The sequence below is a fragment of the Callospermophilus lateralis genome, chromosome 3 (genome assembly GCF_048772815.1).
Source record: "Callospermophilus lateralis isolate mCalLat2 chromosome 3, mCalLat2.hap1, whole genome shotgun sequence".
Lineage (NCBI taxonomy): Eukaryota > Metazoa > Chordata > Mammalia > Rodentia > Sciuridae > Callospermophilus > Callospermophilus lateralis.
The window spans coordinates 185,853,217-185,869,435 of NC_135307.1; the positions used below are offsets into that span (position 1 = coordinate 185,853,217).

At 39.9% G+C, this 16,219-nt stretch overlaps 1 long non-coding RNA gene across 1 annotated transcript in view; it reads left to right on the plus strand.

The window, feature by feature from the left end:
* The window catches only part of LOC143394477 (uncharacterized), a 41,581-nt gene that overhangs the window by 10,606 nt on the left and 14,756 nt on the right, over window positions 1-16,219 (plus strand). The window contains exon 2 of the long non-coding RNA XR_013090704.1: window positions 1,231-1,474. This is a non-coding gene — a long non-coding RNA (uncharacterized LOC143394477). The remainder of the gene's footprint in view (window positions 1-1,230; window positions 1,475-16,219) is intronic.

The following is a 16,219-nucleotide window of genomic DNA, read 5'->3' on the forward strand; positions in this document are numbered from 1 at the left end:
ATGATGAAGGTACTGACAGTATTCATTTATTCTGGTCGATAGCCCTTGAGTGACTGGTTACCATAGAGGAGGGTAAATCCTATTTCTGTATGGTAGGATTCCCAAGTATGTTTTTCTGGTGGACATTTTAATCAGAGAAGGACTTTGGTTTGTTTGTTTGTTTTTTAAAAACATTCACCTGGCATCAGGTGTTATTTTTTGTAAACAGGACAGGCAGGACCTACTGATCCTGATTTTGGTTATATGAGCTCTGAATCACCTTGTTTGAGTTAGATGGTAGAGGTGAGCTATGTCTTAGCTATTGGAGTTTTAGACTTGTACTTCCTGTTGGAAACCCATAGCATTGAACTATAGGGATTTTGGGCACAGTTCAGGGAATCTGGGCAGCCTGTATGTGTGCAGCACAGGGGACTAGGGATGCTGGCAAGGGCCACAGACCTGCATGTCACACTGATAATTCTTCTAGGTCCTTCTACAACTGTCCTTTGCTAATTTAAATTATTAATCCTTTTTTTTGGTAAAATCAGTGATGTCCCATGTAAACTTGCCAGTGAACCTAAATGTGGCAGTTTATTATATCATGGATGCAAATGAAAGAAAAACATGATCAATATTGGTTTACTTTATACTTTAAACTGGACCAAAGCATGGAATTATTATTAGAAAGATTTTCTTCAGAAAACTTTACTTCTCTGCATTATTTTGGGCTTTCATGAATAGAGTCGGTAATTACCCTCTCACCAAATGTAAAAAATACAATGCAAACAATTTGAACAAGGAATGATTTATATGCTATTTCATATTCCATTCCTGACATGAACCTTAAGATTCCTGAGGTTCATGTGTAGCCTAGAGTTGTTGGGTCCTAGAACAATGGACTGCTCGTGATTCTACCATGTGGCCCTAGACCCTTTATTCCTGTCAGTAGCTACCAGATAATACGTCATCTTAGCAGTGCCCAGAAATGTATTCTAGAAAACCCTTTAGAGAGCAGGACTCATTTTATGTGCTACTTTCATTGTCAGGGGACACAGCAAACTAGCTTGGCATTTCTTTCCATTTCTTCCTCCACTGCACAACTTTTATTGAGTGCCTGCCATGCCAGGCATAGCAATGAGTTGATCTAGATTCTTGATCTGGGGGTGAGGGAGTGGGGAGTGGGCACGGGTGATAAATAGTAAACATAGCAAGTAAAGTTGTTTTTTATTTTTTTGTTTTGTTTTGCTTTAGGAGGTGAGAACTTCTCTGGAAAAAACTGAAAAGTAGATCTGGGGGTACAGATGGAGGACTTGCAGTTTCAAAATAAGGTGGAAGACCTCCCTGAGAGGAGGATGCACAAGTAAAGATTTTTACAGAGAGGACATGACGTGAGAAGACATCTTGGAGAGTAGAGTTCCAGTCCATGGGAACAGCAAGTGCCCAGGCTCTTGTCCGGGAGGTGACTGAGTGTGTGGGCAGAGCCCTGAAGTCTGGTGTAAGTGGTGATGGAGAGGAGGGGAGGTGGGAATTCCCTGGTAAGCAGGGCAGGTAACCAGTGCAGGACATCTTTCTCCTCCAGGTGCTTCTCAATAGGGTGATTTTGTCATACCTCCTACCCCAGTGACATCTATGTCTGGAGGTAGTTTTGATTGTCACAGCTGGGGGAGGGTGCTTCTGGCACATGGTAGATAGAAGCCAGGGCTGCTGCGGAATCCTACAGTGCAAGGAACACCTCACATCAAAGAAGGTCAGTAGTGCTGAGGCTGAGAAACCTGCTTGATTATTACATAGTTCATAGGCTGTTGATTGATTTAGTTTGTCTTTGAAGACTTGGCCAAAAAAATTAAAAAATAAAAATCATGGGAAGAGGTTATTAATCACCGTAGTTACAATTGACATTGAAGCTAATGTTGGCTATTTTCATTCATTGTGAGGAAAGAAAGTCCACATCTTGCTTATACATTTTAGTAAATCCTGGTGTTTTTAAGGAGTAATTAAAAAAAAAAAAAAAAACCAAAAAGAAACCCATATACCATTTATAAGTAATTAGTGATAATCTAATTTGAACTCAAGTAGGATCTTAAGATTTTGAAAGGGTCCAGGATATTGATCCACACAAGGGAATATGTTTACTTATACAGGGAAAAAAAAAAAAAGGATTTTCAGTACTTAGAATAAAAGCTATTTGCATATAAACATGATATTATTATTAAAAGTAGTTTTCTTGATTTGCATCTAACCAGATTTTCCAGAAATCAGTTATTTGTGTGCCCCTTTTATAATTTTTACCTTGTCCATATATTACCATATATTTTTCTTTATATAAAATAATTTCTTTAATTTAAAACCATTTGGGGAAACTTCTATTCATTGCTCTAAATGAAACTTAACACAATATACCATAAAACAGAAATAAAAACATTACTAAGTTCTAGGTAGATGCAGTTGCCTTCAGTGATTCTGAATAAGAGACTGAATTCAAAGGCAGATTGCCAGTCTTAGGGGATTGTGTGGGACATGCTGGCATCATCATAAAATTGTCACAGATTTTGTGCTAAATGTTTTTTTTTTTTTTTTTTTGCAAAAAAGTAAGATGTGGTCATTATGTGAAGCTTTTTTTTTTTGAAAAAATGGTGCTGGTATTACTTAGTTTATTATTAAATTACGTCAGAACTAGTTCTGATTCAAGGTCTCTCACTCCTACTAATTATACAGTTATTTCTCTAATACTTTTTCTTTAAATTGTCTTTGGTGCAAACTGAGGATGCATGGGAATACTGTGAATATATGTTAAAATCGAGTACTCCAAATTGATGCACATCATTTCTTTATAAGGGTTAACTATGCTTTTCTGGTCTGAAAAAAATTAACATATTAGTTGTTATTGATTTGTGTATAATAGTTGAAATACTAATGATTGAGAAAATTTACCAAAGTTTTTCCAAGTGGACTTGGAAAATTTAAACTTTTGTATTTTTTTTTGCACTGTTCCCATTGGTTTTGTTATCTGACACCACCCTTTGTGCCACTCACTGTTAACACTGCAGCCTCTGCACAGACCACACATTTGGCTTCCAGTACACCAACAGCTAGCTCTGAGAGTTGCAGGCTCATGGTTCTCACATCCGTATGATAGCACTAACTCTAACTAGACTGTTTCTGTCTATAGCTAGACTTGGAGGTCCTTTAAACACTTGGACCATATTATATAATGTCTGGCACACAGCAGACACTTAATAAATGTCCATTTCCATGGAAAGCGATCTCTTGAGTCTTTGATTACCAGGATTCAATCCATGAGAGTCCAGCAGCCTCAGAGAAGGGAGAGAAAGTCTTATTTCATCTTCATTCCTGAAGAATAATTTCCCTGAATATCATGTTCTGTGTTGACAGTTTTTTCTTTAAAATTCCTCTAATGGAATGGTTTTCACTGTATTCTGCTTCCATTCTTTCTGGTGAGGAGTAGAATTCATTCATATTATTATTCCATGTATGTAATTTTTTCCCTGCTGCTTTGAAAATTACCATATCTGGTTATTGGTAATTTGAGTATGATGTGGCTAAGTGAAGTTTTCTGAGTATTTGTCCTCTTTGGATTTATTAAGTTTCCTTATTTTGGACCAGATATCTTTCACTAGATTTGGGAAATTTCTGTTTATTTTTTGTCATCTCCTTTCTTCTTTGAGTCATTTCAGTGAATTTTAATATTTCATATATTGTTTCTATTCTAGAATTTTTATTTGGTGTCTTCGAATAACACTTCTTTGTTGAGAATTCTCATCTTTTTATTCACACTGGCACATTTTCCTTTACATTTATAACCATTATTAAAATCCTTGAGTGTAATCCAGCATTTGGGAATCAGTCTGTTTTGATTTTTATCTTTTCAACTAGTTGATATTTTCCTACTTTCTTTGTATACTAATTTTGGATTGTAACCTGGATATTGTGAATCTTATGTGTTGTAGAATGTTACATGTTGTAGAATCTCTGGATTCTGCATATGCATCCAAAGAGTATTGATTTTTTAAAAAACATTATTAGTTACTTAGATCAACTGAGGTGATATGTTACCTTTTCTTTCACATAAAGGATAATACCCCCAAATCTCAGTTCAGTTCTTTTGTCTTAGCTGTGCTGCACTGAGTTTGCCACACAAATTGCATGGTTTAAGGATCAAATCATGGTTTGGGCAGGGTTTAATGGAGAGGGTTGCCCTCTCTGAATTTCTCCTTTCTAGAATTCCTTCAGTTTCCCTTCCCTAAATTTTCTAGTGATTATGGTTGTTCTGAACACTAGAGATATAAGCATAAACAATATCAGTAATATTATGTACTCAGTGACTTAATAATAAAGAACTTACTTGTGCCAGGTATTGCATGTCTCTGTCATCTGTCTCTTATGTCATTGAGCCTGTCCTTCAACAATCTTCTGAGTTAGGCATTTTCATACACTTTTTAAGCTGAGGAAACCAAGAATCAGGTAAGATATTTATCCAAGGTTGCAAACCTAATAAGTACCTAGCTGTACGTCAGAATTAGTTCTGATTCAAGACCTCTCACTCCTACTAATTATACAGTTATTTTTCTAATACTTTTCAATGAGAAATCTAGGAATTAAGCTTTTTAATTTTTCTGTTTTTGTTAATCTTTAGTGTTCTGCAGTTCATCTGGATATGGATTTGTTATTAAGTATTCAGTTTAACATTTGTATTTAAAATTGAGTATTCATGTTTTTTTTTTTAAGTCCTGAAAAATTATTAGCCATCATGTCTTTGTTGCCCCTTCCCGTGTTCCTTATCTCTGTGGGATTCCTGTTGGAGTTATCCTAGGCCCTAACATCCTGTTCTTCATGGGTCCTTTTGCCATCCATAGTTTCCACTCTTTATTTCTCTGTGCAGCATTCTGGGTGGTTTGGCAGATCAGCCTTCCAGCTCACTACCTTTCTCTTGAGCTGTGTCTATTCTTCTGCTTCTACTAGTTACTGAAATATTAATTACATTGTCTTTATTTTCCATTTCTACGTGATCTTTTTTGAATGTGTCTTCCCCTCCCTCTTTTCCTTTTTGATTATGATGTCAATTTAAAAAATCTTAGATTCTAAGTATATTTTTTGATAATCACATATCAAACATGTGATTTCTTTTACATGTTTGATATTTCTAATCTTGAAGTGTGAACTCTGTTTTTTTTTTTTCTGTGCTAACACTTTTTGGTAATGGTTTGCAGCCGCATATGGTGTAGTGTGGAATGTTCATTGCCTTCGGGGTGGTGCTGTGAAGTTCCATGTGTCTGGGCTGTGCAAGGGTTTCTTTGGAACACTTTCTCGTTTTCTTCTGCTGGGATGCCTGGGACTTTCTCATGAGTCTGCACAACAGTCATCTCAGTAGGCTAGGGCTCCTGTACTTTGGGGCAGTGTCAATTTGGACTCCAAGCCTAGGCTGTGTAGGTTCTGGTTTCCATGCTCTCAGGAGTGTCTCCACCACCTAGACAGACAGCTGCCTTGTACTGGGCCCTGATTTCAGTTCATTTTCTGTACCTGTCATCCCTCATGGGCGGGTATCTAAGTCTTAAATGTTGTTTGTGAGGTGTCACCTTCTGCTGACTGCCTTCTCTTTGATTTCTATCTTCCTTTCTGGCCTTGGGGATGTCCTTCTCTCCTCCTTTCTTACTCCGTTTTAAAATATTGAAATTTTTTTGGGTCGGGGTATGTGGGTAGGGAGGGGGTTCCATTCTCTTCAACTCTACTTTCTTGTTATTGGAAATCTCAGTAACTAGGATTTGAGCCTTGTCATCCAAAGCCCATGAACCTCTAGGACATTATACTGGCCTAGCATAGTGACCGTGGGGAGTGGAAAAATGGGACTAGAGAGCAGAATGGCCATTTATTATTTCTCACTGTGAGATAATTATTTGCTAGCAGGCTGAGATATCCAGACTGATAGGTTAGTAGCTTCCTTCTGGACAGAGTACACAGAAAGAGGGACTGTGCTTTTCCAGTGTCACTCAGGCAAATAGGATCTTACTGGCCAATATGAATAGGCTTGGGATTTTCATGTATATTCTTACATGCCTTTACTAAAAATTAAGGTGTTCCTAAAGGTTATGCAGCTCCTTGTGGTCTTACAACTGCTCTGCATTCTTTGGATCTTAATTGGGGATCTTAAGGAGAGTGTTCAGATCACAAGGTCACTTCATAAAATGGAGAGCAAGGGAGTTCAATCTTCTGAAGAGACGTTTCCAACACATTGGTGTCAGCACCTTGTCAAGAATTCACTGTAGCCTCCATGATACGTGGCTTGGAAAGAAGAGAAGAATGGGCAGATGTTATGTTTTCTTATTATTTTTTAAGTCACTTTGATTGATGTATAGTTCACACATGATGAAATTCACCAAAATTTAATTTGTTAAAATGAGTCTTAACAAAATACAGAGTTTGCGATCATAACTGCATTACAGGATATAAAACATTGACCAGCACTCTGAGAAGTCTTCTCATGCTCACCAACAGGCTCACTTTCCCCTGCCTCTATCCCAGATAGTGGGGCTCTGTTCAGTGCTGTATGGTTTCTTCTTCCCTGCAATTTCCTATTAGTAGCGCTGCATAGGATCCAGTCTCTTTCCCCTGGCATAACTTTTCTGAGCTGTGTCTGGTTGTTGCATATTAGCAACTACTGAGAAGCATCCCATTGTATGGATGCACAATTTGTTTATTCATTTAGGAGTTGATAGATATTTTATTTCTAGGTTTGGGCTATTAAAAATAAAGCTGTTATGAACATACAAGTCTTTGTGTGAACCCACTTTCATTTCTCTTGGGCAAACACATAGGAGTGGGGATTACTGGATCATGTGGTAAGTGTGTATTTAATTTTTAAGAAGCTGCCAACCATTTAGTAGCTACACGGCTTTGCCTTTCCACTCACAGTGTGAGAGAGAGCCAGTTTCTCAGTGTCTTTACTCACATATTTAACATGGTCAATTAAAAAAATAGCCTTCCTGGCCTTCACTGTAGTTTTAATTGATATTTCCTTCTCTGATAATGATATTGTACATCTTTCCCTAGGCTTAACTATCATTTATATATATTCGTTGATATGATGCCTGTTCAAGTCTGTTCAAGTCTTGGAATCAAGCCCTTAAGAGATTTTTCTATAGCATAGATACATATGCTTTATATGTTTTGCAAATATTTTTTCCCAGTCTGTGGCTCAGTTTTCCATTTTCTTATTTTGAAGAACAAAAGTTCTTGATTTCTATCAAGTTTAATTCACCAGTATTTAGTTATAGTACATGATTTGCATGCCCTCTCTAAGAAATCTTTCCCTTACTCAAGAGCACAGTGTTTTCTTTTGGAAGTTTTATTGTTTTGTTTTGGATTTTTGTCAGTGAAAGATTTGAGTTCTTTATGTTACCTAAGGATTAAGTTCATTCGGCCTCCCACGTGTATTCAGCTGTTCTGTTACTGTTGGCTGAAGAGATTGTCCTTTCTCCACTGAATTACCTTGGCACCTTTGTAAAAAACAAATTGACCTTAGGTTTGTGGATTTCTTTATGAATTTTCTCTTATCTTCCATTAATCTACATGTTTATCTTTAAATCATGAGTGTATATTTTTCCTGAGTCCTTCTACTTGTTTTTTTTTTCTTTTTTCAAAATTGTTTTGGTTATTTCAGGTCCTTTGGGTTTTCATATACATTTAGAATTAGCTTATTGATTTCTACCAAACTAATTTCTGGACTTTAATTATTTAATTTTGGTACTGGGGATTGAACCCAGAAGCACTTTACCACTGACTTATATCCCTGGCCCTTTTTATTTTTTATTTTGAGATAGGGTCTAGCTAAGTTGCTTAAGGCCTCACTAAGTTGCTGAGGCTGGCCTTGAACTTATAATCCTCTTGCCTAAGCCTCCTTAGTCTCTGGGATTATAGATGTGTGCCTTTGTTTGGCTATTTTTAGAATAAAATTGGATTTGTAGGTAAACTTGGGAGGAGTTGACTAAACAAAATTTTCTGATCAAGAAAGTGGCTTAATTTCATTAAAAGTTTCTTTTATCATTTCTCTGATTATAGGAATTGCAAATGTTTTGTTAAATTTATCCCTAAGAACTTTGTATTTTTGACACCCCCATAAATGGTATTTAAAAAGTTCTAATGCCCAGCCGTTTGGTGCTAGCATCCAGTTGCTTTCCACCTGTGTATTTACTTGTGTTCTGCATCTTGAAAACCTCACTGACTCTTCTCGCTGCTTCTTGGAGTTCCACTGGGGTCGTCAGCATGCTGTTTGGGTATGAAGACAGTTTGACTTTTTCCTTGCCATCTTTTTTGTTTTCTTATCTCACTGCTATTTTACTTCTGCATGTGTATGAACCCCACATTATTTTTGCCTTAATAGTTACCTTTTGAAGAGATTGTGAAGAATGAAGAAATGTTATTGCACTACCTATACACCTGCCATTCCCACTCCTCTTCTTCTGCTGAAATAGCATCAACTTTCCATCCAGAACTTCCTTAACGTTTCTCATAAGTGTGTCACAGTGAGTTCTTTAAGCTTTTGCCCATTATTATTATTATTATTATTATTATTATTATTTACCAGGGATTGAACCCAGGCCATTTAACCTACGTCTGAGCCACATTGCCAGCCCTTTTTAAATATTTAAGACAGGGCCTCACTAAGTTGCTTAGGGCCTCACCAAGTTGCTGAGGCTGGCTTTGAACTTGCAATCCTCCTGCCTCAGCCTCTGGAGCCACTGGGATAACAGGCATGTGCCACCATGCCTGGCTAGCTTTTGCTTATTTTAAAATGTCTGTATTTACCTTTACAACTTGAAAGGTATTTCTCCAGGTAAAAATTCTGGTCAGTGCTATAAAGACTCCTTCTACTTCTTCACTGCACGTTTATTGATAAGTTTGCTGTTATTCTTTCTTTATTTCTCCATTTTTTTATGTAATGTGTCTTCTTCTTGAACTGCACTCAAGATTTTAATTGACAAATTATCATTTGTCAATTAAATGTAAAATAGACATTTTAAAGGATACCTCTCTGTCCCTGGTTTGCAGCCACTGACCAGCAGCCTGGTGGGGGCCTGTGTTATGCATGTCTGCACGGGATCCTGGAGTGCTGGGCTCTTCTGTGCTTACAGTTCCTGGCAGATTTTTGAAAGCTGGCCATTCCTCTCTTTGTGCACATCTCTTCTCTTCTCCTTTCTCTTAAGGTCCCGTCACACTGCCTGACCCTGTCTGCAGGTGAAGGGTGCTTTATTCTTTTTCCCTCTATTTTGTTTTCTTTTGTGCTTCACTTTGGAAAGCTTCTATTGCTGTGCCTTGAGTTCTCTCATTTTTGTCAGTTGTGTAATCTTCTGTTGATTTCTTTCAGTTTATCTTTTATATATTGTGTTTCTCATAACTCAAATGCATACTTGATTAAGTCTTATTTGCATTTCTGTCCTCAAAAGTTATCATTTTTTTCTGGAATATACAGGACATTCTTTTAATTTCTCTGTAGAGAGAATTTTCTGTTAATTTCACCAACTCTGACATTTATGGAAATTTTTTCTTCACTTTTCCTGTCTTTTGTCATATTGTCTGATTTCTTACATGCTTGGTAATATTTCATTGAATGCTAGACTTAAAGAATTTTATGTGGTTGGTTGCTAGGTTTTGCTGTATAAATGGTATCAATCCAGTTATGTGGATTTTGTTAGGATGTGTAGTGAACTGGAGGTCAGTTGAGTCCACTGAGACTTGTTTACAAGTGCTCCAGTGCAGTGCTGGGGACAGTGCTGGTGGAGACTGGTCCAGCCTGCCACTTGGTCCATACCCTGTTTAGAGCTCTTCTGTCTGCAGTTAAGTCTCTCTGAGACCTCTCTGCTGATCACTACTGTTCTTGCTGTGTCTCTGCTGCACTGCTCCTTCCCAACCAAATTCTAACCTCCTGGGCCTCTGTAGTCTTTGGTTTCCCTTGGTAGAAAGTAGCCTTAGGTGTTCAGTGGCTCCCTGCATATTCATATTCGTGTCCTTTCTCTGAGGGATTATATCCTGCACTGCCCCAAACTGCTGCTCCATTCATTTTTTCTGGTTTCCTACTTGTACCAGCTGCGGTCAGTCTTGCCCCCTTTTCACCACCTGGCTCCTCCTGGCCAGCCATCACCCTTCCCTGGGCACTGTTATTCTTCCAGTGTTTTTTTGACTAGCTCTTCCTGCGTAACTGTGGTGTGATGCTGGGCTGGATGCAGGCCTTTCCCAGGGGCTGTGGTCCAATCCTCTGCCTGTCCATGCAGGGAGAGTTCATCCAGGCATGTTCGTAAGGTTCTTCGTGCTGCTTTATGTTATGGTCTATGTCATTCACTTTTTCAGTATTTTCATAAATTTATTTTAACGGTGTCAGCCCTCCATTTAACCTCACTCCCAGTCAGATGCTGCATGGGGTCTGGCGTGCTTCAGGGACTCCCAGAGCAGTGGGCACAGATGTGATGCCACCAAAGAACCCTGTGCCAAAAGTTCGATGGCCAGTGTTGGCAAGGAAGAGCCTACAGCCCCAGGAAATGCAGTAGCGGGAGATTGACCTCTTGGGGTGTGGGAAAGGCTCTTTGGGACAAAAATTCTCAAACTGGAGTGAAAGAAGTGTCTCTGGCCATTGGAAGAGCAGGTACAGGATCATTGAGATGGAGGATTTGGGTGCATTTTAAGAACTATAGGACCTGGATGCAGTGGTACACGCCTGTAATTCCAGTGGCTCGGGAGGCTGGGGCAGGAGGATCGCAGGTTCAAAGCCAGCCTCAGCAACAGCGAGGTTCTAAGCAACTCAGTGAGACCCTGTCTCTAAATAAAATACAAAAAGGGCTGGGAATGTGCCTCAGTGGTCAAGTGCCCCTGAATTCAATCCCTGGTACCAAAAGCAAACAAACAAACAAACAAAAAACTATAGGAAGGGCACTGTGCTTACTCTGGCAGTGTAGCATGGTACAGTGTCCGTAGTCCAAATGTGAGTTCAAATTCTGACCCCAATTTTCTAGATGTGTAACCTTTTGTGGTTTTCTTAACCTCCCTGAGATTTTCTTAATAGAAACATGGGAATAATATGGTTGATGTCGAGATTTAACAAACCACTGCTACACAAAATGCCCTTAGCACAGTTCCTCACTTAGGAAATAACCAATACGGGTTAATTATTATCCAGTATTTTATTGCTTATAGATGTTATTTCCTTCTTTTATGTAGCTAGTGTAGTAGGATCGCTAATATTCTGCAATAATAGCTACTCTTTTGAGGGACTTAATTGCCAGGGTCTTTAGTTCCTGATTAAGCAGAGTTTCTTGCAGAGTTCCTGGTATTTTTCTGGTTATTTTCTGTTACCTTAAAGCAGCAAGGTAGTTTTTAAAGCAAGAGCACACAGTGGGCCTTGAGGCTGCTTCTGCATGAGGAGTTTAGAGTGTACTGAGTAGGGGTCTCTCCTGGCCCAAAGTGGAACTGAGCCTGGAGCACTGCACTACTGCTCTGTGCCGGTCCTGTTCTGAATCCCCTCCGTGCAGGTCCTCAGGTGCTCTGCGGGCCCTTGGAAGGACACCCTGTGAATGTTCATGCCCAACATTGTGATCCCTGGGCTTGGCCATGATCCAGAGTGGCCGTGTTCATTTGAGGCAGTGATCCTGCACAGAAATCACATATTTTGATTATGTCACACACATTTTTTTCATATGTATAATTCTTTATTAAAATTCTCCAAGTAACTATTTTACAGTGTGCATTTTTAATAAGTTCTTATTACTAGCTTAACAAAATTAGTTGAGGAAAAATGTGGTGATTATTCCAGAGAAAAGTAAGCACCTAGGCACCAGCTTGTCATTTCTATTTTAAACTCTTATCAATTACTGCCTAAATTGACCCTGGTTTTCCTGTCTGCCGGGTAGGACCCCCTGTGTTGGGCTCCAGCAGCGCTCCTGGGCAGCTCTCTGATTTTCAGGGCAGGGAATAGTAGGAGGCATTTACACCTCCATAACAGGTGCGATTGATCTTCCCAGAATTAACTATGGGGGCAGTTCTCTTGCCAAAACTAGCCTCAGGGAGGTGTTTGGCAGTCTGTTTCTCTATCTTTATTCTTTTAGGTCAGAAATGGAAAGGCTGGGTGGTGGGAGGAGCAGGAGGGCAGGCTCTGTGGTGTGTGTTTCTCTTTATTGTGCCTGACTCCAGCCAGGCTCTCTTTCAAACAGCCAGAGTCCTCTAATTGGCTGTCAAATCCAGGCAGTTCCCCACCTGCCTTGTCCTTTCAGTTGATGCCCTCTTCTCCAGCAGGAATGGAATGAGGGGTGTCTGCTTAATAGAAAGAAATGGTCATATGGGGGAATTCTTTAAAAGAGTTGCCCATATTTTCTAATATGAATAAGATGCATATCCATAAGCCAGTGTGATCTGAACCAAGGCTTTGTCTAGGTCCGAGGACCCTCTCCTTTCTCCACAGCCTCTCCTCTGCCTGTAGTTCCATGTCTTACATGGAGTGAGAAGATTTGTGCTAGAAACATAAATGTAAACTCTTGTGTTTATGAAATTTTCCTTTTTTTACCCATGCCAAATTCAACAGCTGAATTTTAGTGATTCGTCTTTGTTGAATCTTTCTGAAGAATTCCAACTAATGTTCAGGAATTCAACTTTCTTTTGACAGTTGTGTCACTGGTTTACACAGTATCCCACTGAGTTGTTTAACTAAAGTAGGAGGGGTAACTGGTATAAGCAGGCTTGGGAGCACAGGTAAGTCCCTTGTTGTGGGCAGGTCATTCAACTGGGTTATATGGGCTATGCACCAGCCTACTTTGCTGGGGACAAACTAGATGAGCAACCAAGGGAAAGCTGTTTAGCCTTTCTGGGTACTAGTTTGCTCAACTGGAAAGTGAGGGTGATGGTAGTTTGGGCTTGGTTGAGTTGATGTGGGAATTGAGCCCTACTTGTAAGGTGCTTCCCTGCCCCAGCTCATCACACCCATTCAGAAATGCAGTTCCTCTGATTTAGTCATTCCTGGAGAGCAGCCTCTCAGCTCTGAGTTCATTATGCCCTGGATTCACAAAATGGCTGGAAAGATTAGGTGATTGGCTATGGGCTTTCTTGGTGAAATGCATGGCTTTGAAGTTAATTTATTATGTGTTTGTGTTAGTCAGCTTTGCATTTCTGTGACCAGAATACCTGAGAAATCAATTTAGAGAAGGGAAGATGTATTTTGGCTCATGGTTTAGAGGTCTTGGTCCATGGTTGTCTTGGCTCCATTACTTTGGGCCTGACATGAGGCTGACCATCAGAGTAGAAGGATAGGGTGGAGGAAAGCTGCTCAACTCATGGTAGCCAGGAAGCAAGGAGTGATGGTGGGAGGGGCCCTGGGACAAGATATACCTTCCTGGGTGTGCCTCCAGTGACCTGCTTCCTCCAGCTAGGTCTCAGTTCCTAAAGTTCCCACTACCTCCACTGATCTCATTAATCAGTTAACTAATTCCTCAGTGGATTAATCCATTGATAAGGTCAGAGTCCTTATGATTTAATCACTTCTTCAAATCCTCTTGTCTGAAATTACAGCTTTGGGGATCAAGCCTAAAATACATGAGCCTTTGGGGGACAATCCAGATCCAAACCATGGCAGTGTTTTGTGAGTATCAACTATGTGTCAGGCATTGTGCTGACACACACTGAGGAACCAGCAGTAACTGAATGCAGTTCTGCCCAAAGGGAGCTTCTGTCATAGAAGAATTTGTTGCACACAGCTGTGAACTGTAATATATCAGCAGGTCAGTCCAGATTGTCACCACCTGGAGCATTTGAGGTGAGCACAGTGAGCAGGAAAGCCTTTCTAGAGAGGCTGCACCCCAGCCAACACCTCATAGCCAAGAGGAGAAGAACCTCCACTTCTGATGGACCAAAACATGGGGTACATAAAGGGTGGTGGGCAGTGGTTAGGGTTGGCCAGAACCACAGGTCTTCATGTGTGTGAGGTTATGTGTTTTACATCCTGAAGAGGTGTGATGAGAACATGGTAGCATAGGTTAGATGACTCGACTTCTGGCCACACACTTAGTAGGTACTATTTGTGGGATTCATTCCATGCCAGGTGTGCTTGGCTCCAGAACTGTGAGCTTAGCCACCATATTGTCTTGGGGAGGGGAATGCTGCCCTTGGTCAGGTATACAAAAAAGAGAAGGCTTAGAGAGGAAGGGAAAGGATGATAACTGGCTCATTTCCAGCCAGAGTGAGCTGGGAGACCTGGACGTGGGGGGGGGGGCTGTGTGGCTGGGCATCGCCAGGTCAGAGTGTGGGTGGATGGGAGTTGACACCATTCAGGAAGCCTTTCCAGTACCTTAGGGTAGATGAGATGTGGGGTGAACTTTTTGTTAGATTCTTGCTAACCAGACAAAACCTATTTGTTTCTTTTGCTGTTTTCAATGTGTTTGAGTAACACTGCATAATCATTTTTCATAAGAGTAAGCCTCTTTGTCTCCTTGCTTCTGAGAGCCACAGTAGAGAAGTAGATTGTGTTTGTGTTGAGAGGAAGTGACTCTGCATCAGATAGAGGGCACTGAGGAAAGACGTCCAGCTTTTCTTTATGATCTGGTCCTCACCACCCTTTCTTTGGGGTTGTACAACTCTCATTTCCTCTGAGATGGATTCTCAAAGTCCGGATCCTTAGAGGTATCAGTGGAAAGGGCTATGAAGGTAGGGAGCAGGCCACGCATGAAACCTTGTGTTTGCATAGGGTGACTCGTCTTGGTTGATGCACACTCAGGAGTATGGATTTTTTGTTTGTTTGTACTAGGGTTTGAACCCAGGGATGCTGTACCACTGATTCCCATCCCCGGCCCTTTTTATTGTTTTCTTCTGAGACAGGGTCTCACTAAGGTGCCGAGGCTGGCCTCAAGCTTTCGAACCTCCCAAGCAGCTGGGATTATAGGCGTGTACCACTGTGACTATCATGAGAGTGGTTTTAAAGTTTTTCCTTTCCCCTGTAGATGGATTATAGTAAGATTGGGCCAGCATGAGGATAACAACCTTCTTGGACTTTTCAGGCCAGGACCACCTGTCCCCTCTGGTGCACCTGGAATCTTTAATGGTAAGCACAGCCACAGCCACAACCCTCTGCTCTGTGTGGTTTACAATGGCGCTGGGGCCACCTTTCTCCTACAGTTCAGAGGGCTCATGGCTGAGGTGGGATACAAGCTGTGTCCCTGAGGCCTGGACTCTCTGAACGATGGCCACCTTATCAACTGTTATGATGCTGTGGCCCAGAACTTTCTGCTGTGGAGACCCATGTCTTATGTCTTATAGTTTTGGTTCCAGTTAGTTGATTTTTTTATGCTAATGTAATTGTGCCATTTCCTAAACATTCTAATTGTTGCTGATATGTGAAGATGAAATTGATCTTTATATTTTTATTTTCTCACATTGATACTAAATTCATTTATCAATTTACTGTACATCCTGTGGATTATTGGGTGTTTTCTACATATATCCATGATATTGTTTATGAAAAATGGCAGTTTTATTTTTTTCTTTCTTATTTTGTATTTTTAGTAACTTTATTTCCTTAAAAAATTTATTTAAAATTTTTAAAAATAATTTCACACAGAAAAAGCTTCAAGAGTATACAAAAAATTCTTGTATAGCTTTCCTTTGCTCAGATTCATCAGTTAGATTTTGCCCATTAGTGCCATCATTCTCTGTGTTCTATGTTTAGTGATCTCTGTGTTCTGTGTTTAGCCTGTCCCTCATGTTGTCTCCCCTCCTTGTGCTTTTCTGTAAATAGGGACATTGATCATTCACTCATATAATCATAGCACAGTTAAACTTAACTGATGCAGTACTGTTATCTGATGTGTAACTTTTCATGAAAGCTTGCCAGTTGTCCAACAGTGTCTTTAATGTGGTTTTTCTGTGTCTCTCTGTCTAGAACCCAGTCCAGCATCTTGTATTGCCTTTAATTTCTGTGTATCTTCAGTCTCCCTTATTTTCTGAATTTCTTAGCCTTGCATTATTAGCTCTTGTGATACTGACATTTTGGAAGAATGCAACTCATTTGTCTTGGAAAAATAAACTTGGTTAACTTTAAAATCATCATTGAGGTCTGATTTTTAAGTCATGCTCCTTCTATATCTGTTGAGATATCAGGTGATTTTTCTCCACTGAAGTTCTCTTTTTAAAAATGCTCTTTAAAACTTCTTTTATTGTCAAGTGTAATGCATATAGAAATTTGGAAACAACATACATA